This window comes from Cinclus cinclus, chromosome 2 (genome assembly GCF_963662255.1).
Source record: "Cinclus cinclus chromosome 2, bCinCin1.1, whole genome shotgun sequence".
Lineage (NCBI taxonomy): Eukaryota > Metazoa > Chordata > Aves > Passeriformes > Cinclidae > Cinclus > Cinclus cinclus.
This window is the reverse complement of record NC_085047.1, coordinates 94,622,493-94,640,697: the sequence shown is the minus strand read 5'-3', so window position 1 is coordinate 94,640,697 and position 18,205 is coordinate 94,622,493.

Here is an 18,205-nt window from a genome sequence, read left to right as displayed (position 1 = left end):
AAGCCATGTTTGTTTGATTTTTTTTTTTTTAGACAAACACTTCACAGATTGGATTGTAACCCCAAACATGCAGTAAGAATGCTGTCTCAAACAGAATAAAAGATACTTCATGCAAGAGCTGAGTAGTGAGAAAAAATATGCTAAAGGTCATGGGTTTTAACCTGGTGAAGTGTGAAAAGTTTGGGTTCTTTTCAGATTATCTGTTCCACTGATTCAGTAAGAACAAAGCCACTATAATTCACAAAAGGAGGAGCAGCACTGGGTACTTTGTCTTGACAAGGACCTTCCCTGTGCAACAGAGCTCCCATTCTATATGTGCTTCAAAAGCAAACAAGCAAGAAAATAGTGTGGTGGCATCTAAATAATGAGACCTTACTAGCCAATGCTAGTCTGCTAACAATCTCACTACAAAAGAATATTTCAGGAGTTGCTTCTTCCTCTATTCTTGCTATGCAAACAACAGAAAAGAGATATTAAGTTTGGGTTATTTCCCTAGATGAATGAATTTATTTTACCTGTGACCAAAACATAAAGAGTATCATCATACTCAGAGAAATATTTTATTTTGTGCTCTGGATTAAATGCTCATTTTCCTCAGTTACATGTGTAAATTTTAAAACACATTGTGCCAAAGTCAGAGTAGGTAGCTGAGAGATCATTTCCTACTTTTCAGTATGAGTGACGATGACTGAATTGCACTGTTAGTTTAATATACTACTTGACTTGATAAAATTGACTTATGACCAAGAAAATCATCACAGCATTCCTTTGAATATCAAAAGTATACAAATAAAATTTCTTCTTTATTTTATTTTTGATAATCTTTGAGACAATCCAAAGAAGCAAAGCTATAAGCATCAAGTCCTACCATTAAATTACTCAGATAATGCAAAAGCAGGTGGGTATTTAAGTATTCTTTTGCCAAGAATGAACACATTTTATTCCTGTCCTTTTTGCTGTCTTTTACCCATAACTTTTTGCTCCATTTGAAGATTTTTTGCTTTTCTGAAATGTGCTCCAATATTCCCAGTAAGATTTAGAGCGCATGCCACCTAAATATAAACAAGAGAGGTATCTGAGGTTCTTCCCCAGTCTCTGAGAAGTGATTTGTAAGATGAAGCAAGTGTCAAATGGAGAGTTTAAGCTAATGAATATGTTTGAAAATAAAGGCTTTAAGTATGTAGAACATTCACATCATGGAACCATAAAACAACGGAATGGTTTGGACTGGGACACCCTTTAAAGAAGCATGTTTTTAAAGATTCACTAGCTCAATAATCCTGTCATGGGCTGGAACACCTGCTAGACCAAGTTATTCAGGACCTCATCCAAACTGGCCCTAAGCACTTCCAGGAATGGGATGTCCAAAATTTCTGTAGGAAACCCATTCCAGTGCCTCACCACACTCACTCTAAAAAATGTCCTTCTTTTCATCTAACTGAAATGCATATTCTGTTAGTTTAAAATCTTTGTTCCTTGAACAAGCCCAGCTCTCTTAACCTCTTTCCAAAGGAGAGGTGCTCCAGGTTTCTGACCATCTTCATGGCCATTCTCTGGACCCAACAGGTCCACAAATTCCCTGTGCTTAGGTCTCCAGAGCTTGACACAGTACTTCAAATGGGATATTATAAGAGTAGAGGAGAAGGACAAAATCACCTCTCTCATCCCCCACTGTTCTTGATGCCACCCAGGATAAAGTTGGATTTCTGCACTGCAAGTGCATATTGCTGGTTCCTGTACAATTTTTTTAGGCCACTGGTATGTCCAAGTTCCTCTCTGCAGGGCTGCTTCAATTCATTCATGTCCAAGCCTGTTTTGATGCTGGTGATTGCCCCACGTGCAGGACCTTACACTAGCCTTGTTGAGCTTCATGAGGTTTGCACAGGTCCACTCCTCAAGCTTGTGAAATTCCCTCTGGACTACATCCTTTTCCTCCAACAAATGAGCTGCCCCACTCAGATTTATTATTTATCTATCCAAAGGAGGGCCACAAAGATCATGAGGGGTCTAGAGAGAAAGCCATATCTGGAGCAGATGAGGTTTGTTTGTTCAGCCTAGAGAGAAGACATCTCACTGCAGTTACAACTCCCTTGTGAGGAGAAGAGGGACAGAACTGATCTCTTCTTTTTGGTGACCAGTGGCAGGACCCAAAAGAATGTAAATTATACTTAAGGAAATGAAAATGTAGCAGGAGAGATTTAGGCTGCATACTAGGAAAAGGTTCTTTATTGAGAGTGTGCCTGGGCACTGGAACAAACTCCCCAGGGAAGTGGTGGCAACACTGGCCTGACAGAGCTCAAGGTACATTTGGACAATGCTCTCAGGCACATGGTGTGAGTCTTGGGGTGCCCCTTGCATGGCCAGAGTTGGATTTCAAGGGCCACATGTGAAACTGGTGTCTTGTCAGGCTTATGCAATATCCATCATGCAGTTATCATCCTGGAAATACTACATATGTGAGTTGTCCTTCCAAATGAAGTTGTGATAAATGCTATAAATAAACTCTGCAGGATCAGAATTTGTATGTCGAAGACTCATCTGCTCTGATTGTCAAATATATGCATGCTTGAGCAAACACATACTCATTTTGCATCCTCACAGTAGCTATGGCTTCCAGATAGTGTACAGAGATTTCTATTAGAATACCTGCATAGATTTCATTTGTACTTGCAGAGTGTGAATTACTAATTTCTTAAGAAGCAATATTTTCTTTCTAGACTCTTTTCTATAAGTACTTCTTAAAATACTGTAACTGGGATATCTGAAAAGGTCACAGAATATTTCTAAAATTTTATTTGAACTTTGGAGGTCTTCCATGTTAATTCACTTCTCTATAGATCAATAATTGATTTCTGTTATAGACAAATGCATGAACATGGACTTCCAGTAGCCTTTTAATATCTGATTTTGACAAAGTTCTGGTTGCTTTTTTGAATTAAAGTAGCTAGTAGTTAATAGTCTGAGGAGTTTTATCATGAAAATATATCTTAGACTCCCCAGAATGGAAAAAGTATGAGCACTTACTGAAGAGTTTAAATAAATGTTGCAGAATGTTTCTGACCTGTATGTCGATCAAATGGAAACTTCAAATGTCAATACAGAGCATATCCTGGTCTTTCCACTGACAACATGGGAGCTCCTTTGTGGACCTGGCTGATATCTGTCCTGTGGATGAACTGATTTGAAGAAAATGGATTCAGAAGTCAATGTATATTTCAAGAAAGCTATCAACTGTATTTCTCTTATAGGTGAGTATAACCTAATAAAATGTTTTGAAATTCAGTTTTTTATAACTTTGATTGTTTCTTTCCTTTAAAAGTTAAATGTTGAAATGAAGGTAAATAAAAATTGCTGTTGATGTGAAGTTTTGTACATTATATAATTCAATTGCATAACATGGTTTTATGTCTTAAAGGAGTTAAGGACATGTTACCATCAGAAATGGAGATATCACAATGATCCAGCTTACAATTGGTTGGTTACACCTGTCACATTTAGTTTTTCCACAAAAGCTAAACAGTAAGCCTGAACTGACCTGACAGTAACCCTATAATCCACTTATTTTCTATATATTAGTAATTGGAATAAATGTTGGGGTTTTGTTTTCATGGGTTTTTTTTTTCATTTATATTGTCACATTTTAAAAGGTAGATTGAGAAATTATTTTGTAAGAAAAAAATTACCTCATAGCTTCCTTTCATTCCGGAAATTTTTATTCAATTAAACAGAGAGTATTAGGAGAGAGGAAATAAGGTTGAAATTAACTTTTTCTGCCTGCAGTTTCTGTCAGACGTAGCATGGTCTGGATTGTGTAGTAGCATTCAAAAATCTTTACATTTCAAAGTTCTGTAGTGGCAGATGTGGTTATGTTCTCAAATTTATGTGCAGAATATGTTGTCTTGGTGAGTAGGAGATTTCCTGTCCAGCCTACATATAAATAATTAAGGAAAAGATGCAGGAAAGAAGCATTGTCTTCCTTTCCTGTGAGTTTTCTAGCAGACCTTAAAATTCATAACAAGATGAGGAGAAGACAGCAGGGAAAACTTTCTGGTTCCCAGAAAATCCGGGGAGAGCCATAGCTCAAAGTGGCTTTTCACTCAGTCTACCAAACTCACTTAAAAATGCAAGAATTTGGAGAACTAATAACCCAGGTCAGAGAAAAAGTCTCCCTTTCCAAAAAAGTGTACAGATAGGTGTACAATGATCCACGTCACAGCAGTCTGAGGAATTTGGGCATACCGTCCTTTCTAACAGAGCATGGGCAGGCAGTAATGCGAAATACACACAAATGGACTTTTTGAAAAACCCTGCATATTAGTGTGCTTTATTCTTACAGCTGAGATGAAAAATAAACAAAGATATTTAAGAAATAGGAACAGAAGGGAATTTGGTATGTAATTTACTCCATCATCTGTAGATAATGTGATTCTTATCAGCGTCTATTTAACATGGGGTTTTTAATGCATATTTTTACTGGGAATGACTTTACATGGATAAATTATTACTGGATAAATTATTTCACAGACCTGTGACATGTAATAATAAAAATATTTTTTTCTTATCTCAATTTCACTTTCTGCAATACAGACCTGGTCTTTCTTGTTAGAGGAACATAAAAAGATTTTTTTTATTCCTTTCTGTATTCAGTTGACACACAGAAAACTCTTACTATATTCCCCTTAGTTTTCTTGCTTTCTAACCTAAGCTGTCCATGTTCAGTCACCCTTCTGAAGCTCTTTTTTTATCCACAATCTCATCATCATCAGCATTCTTCTCTGATCACTGTCCAACCGGTTCACATCCTTTCTTAATTACAGTACCCCTGATAATACTTAGTGCTCCAGCTGAGTTCAAGAGCCTCAAGAAAATTTGAAGGATCACTTAATGCGTCATGCAGACAATATGCCTCCTAAAGTGCCTTTTGCACACTATTGTCTCACATTCTAATTGTCCTCTGCAATGAGCTCAGTTCCTTTTTGCTGTTGTTAGAAAGCTACTCCTTAGCCAGCTCTCTCCTGCCCCATGTGTGTGCAGATGGCAGTTCCTAAAGAATATCTCACCTCAAGAAAGCTGCCACCAGCTCAGGAACCCAGGAACTGCTGTGCAGACCCAGAAAACCAAGACTGACCCAAATACAAAGAGAATCAGGCTTTTTTACTCTGGGGGAGGTACAGGCTGGAAATCCAATGTCTTAAAGGATGCTATTCATGCAGATCAAAGAGGGCAACTAGTTCAGATTCCCTGGAGCCATGACAGGGGTGGAAAGGACACAAATGAATTTACAGCAGCAAACAGAAGCATGGAATTGATCCCAATTGATGTTGGGAAACTTTTATATACTAAAGTATCATGTCAGGACAAAAAGGGGGTGAATGGCTTTGGGAACAGAGGAATAACTCTCCCTTCTCTGCAGCTGCCTCTTCACCAGAACGTTTTTAATTCACTTAGTCGTGACAGATTTACCAGAAGAGGCATGGGGAGCTGCATCTCTCAGAAACACATGGAGGTTGTCATAGGACATGCTTCTCATCATGGAAGACAAACTCTACCCTATTTCCAGTTCCTTCTTAATCATCTTATGGCCCTGTCATCAGCCCTCTCCCTCTCATTAGTCCCTGTAGCTGAAGTTAATTGTCCATATATGATTCTAACAACATGTCCTTCAGAGGTGTAAAGCCCATATTTTTTAGTAATCATCTTTACTGCATCATGCCAAATTTGGTAATGATGATCACAGCCAAAGGGATGTCCAAACAGATGTGATTTCAATATTTTCATTTTCTTTCCCTTTACCAATTTTTTCCTCTCTTCATATAATTTTTCTGTCCTGAATCTTAGTTCTCTGTGGAGCAGACAGGGAGAGGTCTACAGACCTCTCTGTAGAGATGTTCTTCAGTTCTACAAGCCACTGAAGAACAAATTCAATGCGTAATGCATGTGTAATGGCATTTTTTAAATATAAGTTAAAATGGGGAGGGGGCACAGATTGCTGCCAAATGGTGAAGGATGCAACTAGTAATGGAAGAATTATTTTAAAGCATTTAGGAGAAAGTGCTGAAGTGCTGAAGAGTTTTATAATCTGTTTTATAAAGCATTTGACAATGTCCTTCTAGCATAAACCTGGCCAGCATAATTGCTAGATTCCTTGGCTGTTCTCAGCAAGTTAAAATAAAGGCTCCTTCTCTCCTTATATGAAGAGTTATGATTTCTGCCTTTTCAGAGGGAATGAACTCCTCTTCCTGCTCATTCCATGATATGGCCTCCTCCAAGAAGCTCAGGGCCAAATAAAATGCAAATGTTTGCTGCTTGTGGTTCTTTTCCCCAGTGCTTGAAAGGGCTGCTGGGTCCTTCCTCTGCTGTTTCAAATTTGTAATGAGCCCCTGCCAAAGCACAGGTCAGCAGTTTGCCGAAAATATTTTTTTTACTTAATCCTCCTGACAGGCATAGGTCCAGCACCTCTTGAAGATCCTCATTAAGTACCTCTGCCCTGCTTCAGTCAGGTGAAGACTGTGTTGATGAAATAGCCCAGAGGACTGGGACCAGCTCTTTTTTACCTACAATAAAATACTGCTTCTACTAGTCTTGGCAGTGAAGGGCATTGTTTCTCTGAAACTCCCCACTCACCAAGTGGACTGCAGCAGCTCCAGCACTCCAGCAGCATTACAGCCATCCTCTTTTGGAAAACAACACAGAAAAATGTGTCAATAAACAGCTATGAGTCACTTGAGCATATACACTACTTTTATTGCTCCATTAATGATGTCTCAGTAAAAGAGACTGGTGTTTTAATAAATAGCCTGCAAGACACTGTAGAAAACCTTTTACTACAAAATGCATGAACAAACTCTTACATCAGATGTAAGAGTTGAGAACTGCTCTTTCAGACAGGAGCCTTTGACCCAGCAAAAGTTCCAAAAGATCAGAGCCGGTAGAGCTGTCTGTAAAATCCTTGATAGCTGCAGAAATAGCACATCAAAATCTCTGGCTTGGCAAAAAGCTGCATGGTGTGCAAACACAGCTTACTTTGTAGAAAACATTGGAGTGCTCATGCATCTTTTCTTCTTCAGTTAACTGCTTATATGAGTGTGAGAGAGGGTTGTTTTGTACTTTTATCTGTAGAACCCCTTTAGGGGATGGTCAAAGACAATGTCCAGGTACACATTTTTATGTTTCTAGAGCATTATTATAGTGATTGCTACAAAGCAAGCATCATGTGTCAAAACTTCTCTTTCAAACAATGTGTTAGAAACTTAGAGGCTTATGGCAGGTACAGAGTCTCAACAGGACTATTGCAGTTCTTTTAATTATGGAGGTTATAGAAATTAAATTTTCTGATCTCCCAGCATTTTCTTCAAATTTAAGGTGGGTAGGCTACTGTGGATCTAACTGCAACTGAATTAAAGTGTCAGTGCTTGAGCATGGGGAAAAATATTACGTTGTGGTCATAGACCCAAAAAGATGTCATTGCCATCAAACTGGTGCAACTTAAATATTTTTTCATGGGGAAGAAAGTTTTCTCCAGGATACCTAAGAGTGTAACCTGACAAGAATAAAATGTATTTCCCCAAAGCACCTTTGACCACCTCTCTGCAGCCCTTCCATTCCCAACCAATTGGATAACACAACTTGAACTTTGCCTTAATTTTCAAAAGCCCATAATTACACCCTGGTAAGTTATTTACTTAATGCACCTTGACAAAGCCATACTTGGCCAAGAGGAAGACATTCCCAAGCACGCAAAAAGCTATTTCCTTTCACCCACCAGTGGAATAATATCCCCCTAGAAATAACTAAGGTCCCGGATACAAAGCCAAGCAAAAGAGGGTCCTTCTTTCTCATGGCTCGAGGTCCCTTCACCCTTGACTCAATGCTGTAGGACATGGCTTATTTATTTTTCTAGATTTCCTGCCTATTAAGACTCCCTCATTAGTGAGAGAAACCTACTGAGCAATGAAACAAATCCAAAAATGTTTTCCAATGTTTACTGGAAAAACTGGCCAAGAAATCACAGGCAGGAACTGCAGGGTGGACCTGTGCACTAGCTTTGCCTTCCCAGCAGGGCACCTGAGTAAGCTTATTTTTTATTCTGCTAATGAAACCTAGATCAACAATATCTTTTTGCAAGTCTGTTTGACACTGGACACCTAAGCAAAAAGGCCCAAGCACTCCAGCACTTTTAAATTCATTAATGAGGATAGCACAAATGTGATCAGAACTTGCACAAAGATCCATCCTTTGACTCACAGAACAATACCACACTCAGTCACTTGCAGCAAAGTCATGAATAGTAGTTTTAAAAAGGAGTGTCTGCATCTCCAGTGACAAATGCTACTGGACAGCCTTATGATACCTTCCAAGAAAGAGCTGTACTTCTATACTTAAAAATAAACAGGTCTGACTAACTAACCAGAAAATTGAAAATGTGTCATCTTCAAGGAAATGCTGGTGCTGAAAATCCCAGGTCCTACATTTCTGTTTCTGCTACAGCTTTCTTCACCAGCTATTATCATTTAAATGCCTGTAAGACCCCCCAGACAGAAGTTAATTTAAAACTCCTTCATTTATGTGCAGCACATGTAACAAAAGGATTACTCATGCACTAAAAAGGCTAAGTTCTTTCTGAAAATTATGTACTTGTGATTAATCATTAATCACATTATCTGCCATGAAAAGGAGAGACACCATTACCTCCTACTATGGATTTTGAGGATAGGACGCACAGTTCATAAATATTTGGCAACTGCTTGATTTCTAAGGTGCAGGAAACTGGAGAAGCATAAAGTCTTACTGTAGACTTTCCCTCCAAAGCAAGATAAGATTGTAAAGAAATTATGTAGCACATGTAGCTATTGCAAAATAAGCAATTGTGGAATTTGGGATATTTTTTTCCACATGAGTATTGAATAATACAGTGACCTCAGGGTATTTTGGTAACTAAGACCACATTCCTTCACAAGTCATCACAGTAGTTTTTTTTATTAATAATTATATTACAGTGTTCATTAACTTACAGTAACACTGGAAATATCTCTCTTTGTACACCCTCACTGTTAGATCATCTGTTTGACAGTGAAATACCTCAGTTCCCAAATCAGCTCAGAAATACATGTATTTCAGTAGACATAAAAATTACTTGGTCCTTAACCAGGTCTCTCTGGCTTAATAACAGCCAAAATTTTACAGCAGATGTGTCTGCTATTAGAGATTTCTCTTTGCCAGAGTGTTCTTCTGGCTGAAATCAACCCCTTGGGTGTTGTGCTGGAAAGCTTGCCAAAATTAGGGGGCTTGTACTACATTTGGAATTTTCTGTCTATTCCACAGTCTTAATTCTTAGTTTGACCATCTCTCCTGAAAAAGGTCACAGAAATAACAATGCAGTTAAAAAAAATACAAACACACAAAATTCATATGACATATTTACATAATAATCATATCTTGTCAGAATGTCAATATTTCTGATGCTCTAAATTATTATCTGTATTTTTGTAGGAGAAGAAAATAGGTAGCAAACTTGTTCTCATGTACATGAAGCTGTTCTATGTCCAATCACTAAACGTAACAATATGGAAAGCAACTGCTGTAATAAAATGCACAGTATCTTTTTTTTATTATTTTTCTTTGAATTGGCTTCTAGTGCAAGACCTTTTAAATTCTCCACTATTTTTCTTTGCAAAACACTTCCATATTAATATCCTCCATGTGGTAGCAAAGGGGTTGTAAGCCTGTGCAAAAGAAAGAAAAAGTGACTGATTGTATATTGTACAGCCAATCCAAAGCTTACAGAGGTCAATTAAATTCTTTGCTTTGGCTTCTCTTGATTTTGGGATCAGAATCTACAGCAGTACTTGAGAAACCCTAAAAGTTTATTTTAAATAGGAAATTATGAACTGCAAGCCGAAAAATTTATTTGCAATAGAGAGAGAGAAAGAAGAGCAAGTCAGAGATTATTCTTCTTTCCATGCTGTGGACTATGGGGAAATAGCTCTATTCATAGTTTTGCTTTAAAAATAACTTCATTGTCCATCTGAAAAAAAATAATTATAATGATGATAAATTATTATTCACAAGAAACAATGCTGAGAATAAAGGCATCTCATACCTTATGAGGCAATAAAAATTTGAAGTTTTAAACACATGATAGTGTGGTTTCATAATTGAGAACTTATGCCTTTTTAGTCATTCCCATGAAAATAGCAATTTTAGACACCCAAAAGCCCTTTGGATCACACATGTATTTTGAAATCTGAATTTCCATTGCATGCTTAATTTACCCCAGCATTCCTTATTGAAACTATTAAAAGCAACAAGTTAACTGGATCCCACTATCTATTCTGCTCATCTCAGAGATTCTGTTCCTCCTTTGCTTTATCTGGCTGTATTTTCCAAGACCTGTTTCCCATTAAGTGGAGAGCTCCTGCCTTTGGAACAGCTACTGGAGGGCTTAAAAGTTCGTTCCAGTGAAGATTGATTCAAAAGCAAATTCCTGTGTCTTAATAGACTCTTTCTTCCTCTTAAGAAAACAGCGGAGCACAGATTTTCTCATCCCACATCAGATGTGACACCACATCTTGTCTCTGGCAGCAGCCAATTCTGGGTGCCTCTGAGAGAAACCCGATGGGCAGTCAGAGACACAGAACCCATTGAGAACTTTCCCTGGGCTGCTGCCACCAAGGAGCTGACTTTCATTTTAATGCTTGAAGAGTTTATTCTCTTAACATGATGGCCCAGAAGTTCTATTGGTTACACATTTTTAAAAAACTTTTAATCCAGTTTTCTCAAATTAATTAGAATTCCCTAACCACTGTCATATAAGAGGAATCTTAGTTACCACTTCCAGAAGGTTAAGTGTGTTTTCTTTCAGTCTCACCTTATGTATCTATGTTAACAGGAAACAGGTACAATCTTTCTGATATTTCCTTTGTCTAAAAAAAGGCTAAAGAAGCCACCCAAGATTTTTACAGCAATGTCACACATCTTTGCATAATTTCTTCTCTGTATGTATTAACACAAAATGCCTTTACAAAAGCTGAGAGCATTTCAGCTAGACGAATTTTATTTATCCAGTGGCAATGTAATCTCTTCCAATTCACAAACTGATTTAATTTCTTACAAGGTTTGTCTGGCATGAGGCGAATGGTTTTGTGAATCAATTAATTTCCAAGGTTTTCAGGCATAAGAAGTTTTGATTGATTTTGAGTGGTGTGTGTCACCACTTCATTATTCCATGAGCTTTGCCAGCTCTGAAAACCAACTAAACAAAATGCAAAATAAACTATACCTTTCATAAGTCGCTTCATTGCTAATTACTGTGTAGCACTTTGCTTCTCATAAAAGCAATGTTTAAACTATATCACATTTTCTTCACATTTATTTTTTTTTTTCCAAAGACACACTCTATGGCAAAATGAAGGCTATAATTCCTGCATGTGAGTTAAAGGATAAACAAAAAGGGGGGAAAGATCTTCTGGTTCAATAAAATAATTCTGCCAGAGGAAAACCATAGCTAATGTCAGATTAGTATGAAAACCTACTTGGGCTACTTGTGCCTTGTCTTTCCTTGAGGCTGCCTTTCACAGCAGGATTCTGGTCTCTCACCAGCAGCCTACCTCCCACTTTAACTCCTCATCTTTGAACAGTATTTCCTCTCCCTACCCACAGTAACTTATTCACAATCATAGCAATGCAGAAATTATGTGGAGTACAGATCCTTAATTTCCTGAGTAACTGCAATAAAAACCTAAAGTGCAAGCTCAGTACAGAACATCTCTCATGGCAGACACTTCCAGCAGCTCCCTTCCATGCAAAATGGGAATTGCCCAGGTATCTCCATATCTATTGCCAAAAGAAATACCTGACTTTTTTTTTTTCAAACATGAATATTAGTCATTTTTACAGTTTATATTGTATATCCTAATAAAGGAAAACGTCATCACTGTCAATAAATCTATGCCAAAATTATTTCCTGAGCACCCTTTCTACATCTAAAGTTGTTGCATGAAACTCATCTCCTTAGGGGTTCCAAGGTGAAAGCACAAACAGCATTAAAGACATCATGTGCAGCAATATCAGCTGTGGTTACTGACTGATACCACCACACCACAAACTGGAACCCGCTCTAAACTCAGTACGGGCTTGGAAGAAAACACCAGTTTCTCAAGGGGACAAGTGGCATTATGCTGTTGAACAGCATGCAGTTGGGTATATAATGCAAATAATGGCTCCCAGTTGCCCATTAATAATGCATATATTTTTCTTCATTTATTATTTATTGTCTATTGAGCATGTGTATCTATGTATCCAGAAAGGATAAACATATCTTGCTCAAACTCAAAGTTTGAGTTCCTCAGGGTATTAGAGCCATCACAATCAAGTGTTGGTACTTAATCTTGAAAAAAAGTATTCAATAACTATTAAAACTACATCCAGCATTCATCAGTGGATTCAGAGACCTAACCTTACTCTCATTCAGAGGAAAATTGGTCTCGATGTTTCATAGGCTTTCATTTTAGTATAATCTATACTTAAAAGCAGGATGAAAAACCAAAATTTTGTTATGATCTGGATTGTAACATATATTTTAATTTGTTCAAATTAAATTTTAATTTGAAAAAATAAAAGAACAGGAGTTTTTTTTGCATATATATTTTTGTTGTGTTCTAAAATAGCAGCTGATTTCATTTTCCATACTCAAACTCTTATCATGACCACTTTGGAGACTCTACTCAAAATGCACATAAACCTAAATCTTAAACAAGCATTGATTTATGCACTGGCCAACTTGATTTCCACACAAATTGCAGTGGTTTCTGAAAAACACAGCCAGAACAAAATTAAAATAACAGAAATGGGGATTACTTTAGCAGTGCTGCCTTTACATTCAAAATTTTTTACAATCTCAATAGTAGAGATTAACAAAGAACAAGGTAATGCACTTGGCCTTATTATAGAAGGGTCATATCTTGGTCCGTAGTTTTTCTTTAGAAGAAAATCCTGCCCCTCAGAAACCAAATATGTAATAACTGTAACTTCATATTTGACTTTTCTGATTAGTCCTGGTTCTCATCATTCCCATGTTGATATAATGTCTGATCTTTATTTTCTAAGAAATATAGAAATGTTTCAAATTTTGTGGTTCTTCAGAGCAAAAGTAAAATGAAAGGAGTTACACTTTATCCAAAAGTTCTCAAGTTGAGATACAGTAAAGAATACAGTGAAATTGTTGTCCATAATTTTTGATAAAGATGTTAGTTAGCTGTATGAAAATAAAGTATCTCAAAACTGAACTGTAGGTTTCGTGCAGAGGTCATGAGGAATGCAGTAAAGCCCCTTTTAAAGGGCTTGCATCTACTTTTATGCAGCAGATTGGATCATAGCAAAGATTTTGTGCAGCTCTAACATTCACTGTAATTTTGTCTTCCAAAACTGAATTCCACAGCTGTCAAGAAGATACTGTGCATTCAGCAAAGTTCTGATTTTGGGAGGTCATGGACCCAGTGAAACACTAAATCCAGGTCCACACAGCACTGCATGGTGCTGGTTATGTGTTTTAGCAGACCTTTGAACTCTCATTCCAAGTTGCATCCATCAAAATTCATTGTATTGGGAGCATGATGGGATAAACACATTTTTTTTGTAATTTGAGACTGCCAAATCCCAGAAAATGAACGTGCGACTCAGTCAGCTGCCTCTCATCCCAAATCCTTGCTCCAGTGCCTTCATCTCCCTTTTTGTGGTGCCCACAAAACCTCCACCTCTTCCTTCTTCCTCATGACCTTCCCATTTTTCTGCCAAAACCCACCATGGCCACGGCAGCCCATGTGCTCAACAGCTGTGTCCTTGTGCATTTGGCACAATCTGACAAATATTAATCTCATGGGCTACTATTTAAGTGTCTGAATGGGTCCCCACTTTTCCAGCGTATAGGCAAAACTGAATGCCGTCAGCAGTTAAACAATGCTGTCTTTTTAGCAGCATGTTGCATTCCTAATGTATGTGCTGCTATTTTCAGCAAGAGGATTATTTGCTATTCAGTTTAACAGTGAACATTAATACTTTTCAAAGGCAACAGGAACATTGGAATTCTGCTGTGGTTTTCCTATGTTTTTGGCTCTCTGCAATGTAGAGGGCGGCAGAAAATCCTAGCATGCCAGTGGCACTCTAACAATTTCCTCTGCAGCAATGAACTTCTACATGACATTCTGACATAGAAGTAGTGACATTCTGCATCCAAAACATTATTCTAAAATCAAAATTTGCTGTGTAGGTCTAACTTAGAAGTTGGGAAATTTACTGTTTTTCCTAGTCTCAAAAAATGTTCTTTGTTAAATGGAGATAGCTGTCAAAAGAGAAACAATGTGCAGGTTTCTGTAAAACATCTTGATGTTAACATGACATCAGCACCTGAAATGACAAGAGTCATGGCTGAAAGTCTGAATCCTATCTAATGAAGATGTAGGCCAAATCAAAAATTCGATCTTTAAATATAACCAGAATGATTTTTAAGTAATACAGACCCTTACATTTTTCAGTCCTCTCATGACAAGGTTTTATTTTCCTTTCTATTATTTTGATTTAAATATCATAAAAATAATATACTAATTTTTTTTCTGCTTTTACAGAGAAATTGCCATGTTCAGAAGTCGTGACTATGGAGACAGAAAAGTAACAGACATACAGCAAGACAAAAGAAGCAATTCAAATTCACAGAATGAAAGAAAATGAAGGCAGAAATATCCCCATAAATGTAATGTTCATCAAATAATGCAAAGAAATGACAGGAAGTAGAACAGCCATAGTACCAAAAACAACAAAAAAGCAGCAACTTTGAGGGCTAGAGAAGATGAAATAAAGAACTCAACAACACAAAAGCACCTGTGAACAACCAGTACAATGAAATCTGTACACCAAATGAACAATCATTTTCTTGTACTGTACATTGCTCAAAAAAGCTGCTACTGAAATAATCAGTAAGGGGTATATTAAGGGTATATAACAAGCAACATAGAAAATATAACAATTTACAGAGGACAATATTCAATCTAGATGTTACTGACCTGTCAATCTAAGTAATGAAAAATAGATACCCAGGAGCAAAATGCATTTATAAATATCTGAAGATAAATCATATAGACACAATAGTACAGAGGAAAAAAAGGGGGGATGGAAGGAAAAAAAAAAACAAAACAAACAAACAAAATTAAGTTGGGTTATCTCCAGCCTGGATTAGTATCTGTGGGTTTTTGTTTTTTGTTCTTTTTTTTTTTTCAGAAACATAATCTTAGACCTATATATCTGAAGTTATATAAAGTCAGAATTCAATATTTTATTTTTTCACTGGATCAAGCTCTTTCACTCAATTCTCAGTAGCTGCCAGAAGTCTCTGTATATGACACATTTTCCTTGTTTTTTTTGTTTTACAGATTTGTGTTTTCAATAATTTCCTCCTGTGACTTAAGTCTGCTGCCCAGATACACCAGAAATGAGTGCACTCAGAATAGTAAGATGTTTTAGTGAATAGCATAAATCAAATATTTTGCACATAAGGAGGTCTTTTTATAACACAAGCTGTTCCACCTCCTGTTAATATGTTCCTATTTCTAAATTCTTCAACAGCATGAATAAAATGTTGTGGACTCTGAGAGCTTTTAAGTTTAAGGCATCCAGAAACTCTGAGCCTCAGATGGCTCAGTGAAGGATCCAGACTGTGAAATACACTAGAAAGCACCCAGATGAAGCATGTGTTCTTTGACCTATCTCAAAAGGACAGGGAATATCAGAATTATCTGTGCCTCACACAGTGGGGATCTCAGGGGCTACTTGATGGGGATGAGCTATGAGCAGGAGTAGTGAAGACTCCAGCCCCTTACATGAGTCCCAGTTCCCTTGCAGAAGTATTTTCCCCCACCAGGGCCTAGGAGTAATGCACAAAGAATTCCCATCGCTTCCTTTTTGGATGCCCACTAGTGACGTCATCTAAATGGATGATTCACAGTGAATTTCTTAAGAACTTGATGGAAAAAGAAGTTAGGTCAGATTTAGAAGTGTATGGAAATAGGCATATTGAACAAAGTGGTAAATGGAATGTGCTAACAGCTCTCCTGAGTAGTGTGACAATGACCTACTCCTTACACCTCCTGGGAAATGCGTGAGAGGTTTGGAATCATAGAATTATAGGATCATAGAATCATAGGTTCATTAAGGCTGGAAAGACCTTTAAGATCTGACTTCTAACCCAGCACTGCCAAGTCCACCACTGAGCTAGTCTTTCAAATGCCTCCAGAGATGGTGACTCAAGTACTTTCCTGGACAGCCTGTTCCAGTGCTTGACAACAGTAACAGTTTCCACGAAGAAATCTTTCCTAATATCTAATCTAAATCTTCCCTGCTGCAACATGAAGCCATTTCCTCTCAACCTATTTTGGAAGAAGATACCAACCCTCACCTAACTACAACCTCCTTTCAGGAGCCTTCTTTTCTTCAGGCTAAACCACAAAAACTCCCTTAGTCACTCCCCATCAGAACTGTGCTCCAGACCCTTCCCCAGCTCCACCCCCCTTCTCTGGACATGCTACAGCACCTCTTGTAGTGAGGGGCCCACAACCAAACACAGAACATGGGGGACAGCCTCACAAGTGCTGAGTACAGAGGGACAACCACGGCCCTGGTTCTATTGGCCACACTATTCCTGATCCAGGCCAGGATGCCAGTAGCCTTCCTGGTCACCTGGCTACACTGCTGGCTCATGTTCAGCCAGCTGTTGACAGCATCCACTCCCATACAACACTCCTTGTGTTACCTCAGCACTTCTGTCCTTACCAGCCTCTCTATTAATCAGAGTAAAGGATTTGTAAATGCTAAATATGCTTCATATATCTGCTATTTACAGAATGCATGCAGACTGCAGGAAGAGACAGTGCTACAGAGGAAACGGAGATTTAGCTGCAGGTTAACACACAGAACTGTTTGACTAGAGCCCTAAAAGCACACAAACTGCAGACTGAAATGGAAAGAGTGGTTGTAAGGCAAGGAGCACAATTTGTGTCTGTATGTCTGAAGAATTTAGGGGTAAGCAGCTGGAATCAAGTTTAAAAAGACTTGTAATCCATGGGGAAGAGAGCTTTCTGTACCTTGCTACTCTCATGGAAGAGGAAGGTGTTGAACTGGGGAAGTAGGTACAGTATCAGCAAATAAAGAGACAAGTCAGCTTTTCTTATTAAAGAGCTGCAGTCTGTGGGAATGAAGTACTTGACATGAGAAAATGTTAGGAAAGGGGGGTAGAAAACATCTGAATTCAAGGTTGGAAAGATGCATTGGGATGGAACAGGAAAGGGGCACAATGGAGCTTGGTAGGAGCAGAGCCAAAAGGTGGTAAATAAGATTAAAAAAAATTCTCTTCTAGCTGAAATTTGTTGCCTTTCATTGAAAAAAATAAGCTTTGAAAATCAAGTGGTTTTCTGCTTTTAGACTGAGAGCTAAGAGCATCTTGAATTTTCAATGCTGTGTCTGTGCCTCATCGACTGCTTCACTATCTTGACTGTGTGCACAACAGTGGCTCACAAAAATGATCACAAATCCATTAGGCTTGAAATGAGAGGGAAAGTGGAGCTCTTGAATAACTTTTCACTTGGGGAGCTGAAAATAAGGACCCTAGTGAATTTTTAGACACCTTTTTTATTATTTTGTGAACACCAGCTTACAGCCTTTTCATTTGAATTGACCCAGTGAGTGTTTTCCTGGACTCAAAAGTACTTTCACATTTGGATGCCAGTGATCCATGAGGGCACCATGCATCAAGCTGAAATGCTGCCAGACCCACAGAAGTATTAATGGTCATGAGAAACTAGAAATACATATCAACTGCCTGTATGGGTTATATCTAAACAGAAAAAAAAAATCTTTTAAAAAATTTCACTTTTTTGAAGGACATTAATGAGATTTTTCATTATAAGAACTGATATTTCTACACATGCTTATTTCTACACATTGCCTTCCTATTCAGAAGACAAACAAAAAGGAAGGTATTCTCCCACCTCACCTAGTTCTCCTCATTTCTGGAGAAAGGGTATTTTTCATTTCAGGAAAAAGAAGTGTGAATGAGGATGTTATGCTGAACACAGAGCAAGCAAACGTAAACTTTATTCCAGAATTTGCCAACAATGACACATATCACCACTTGACTGACTGATGTCATTCCCACATAGGTGAC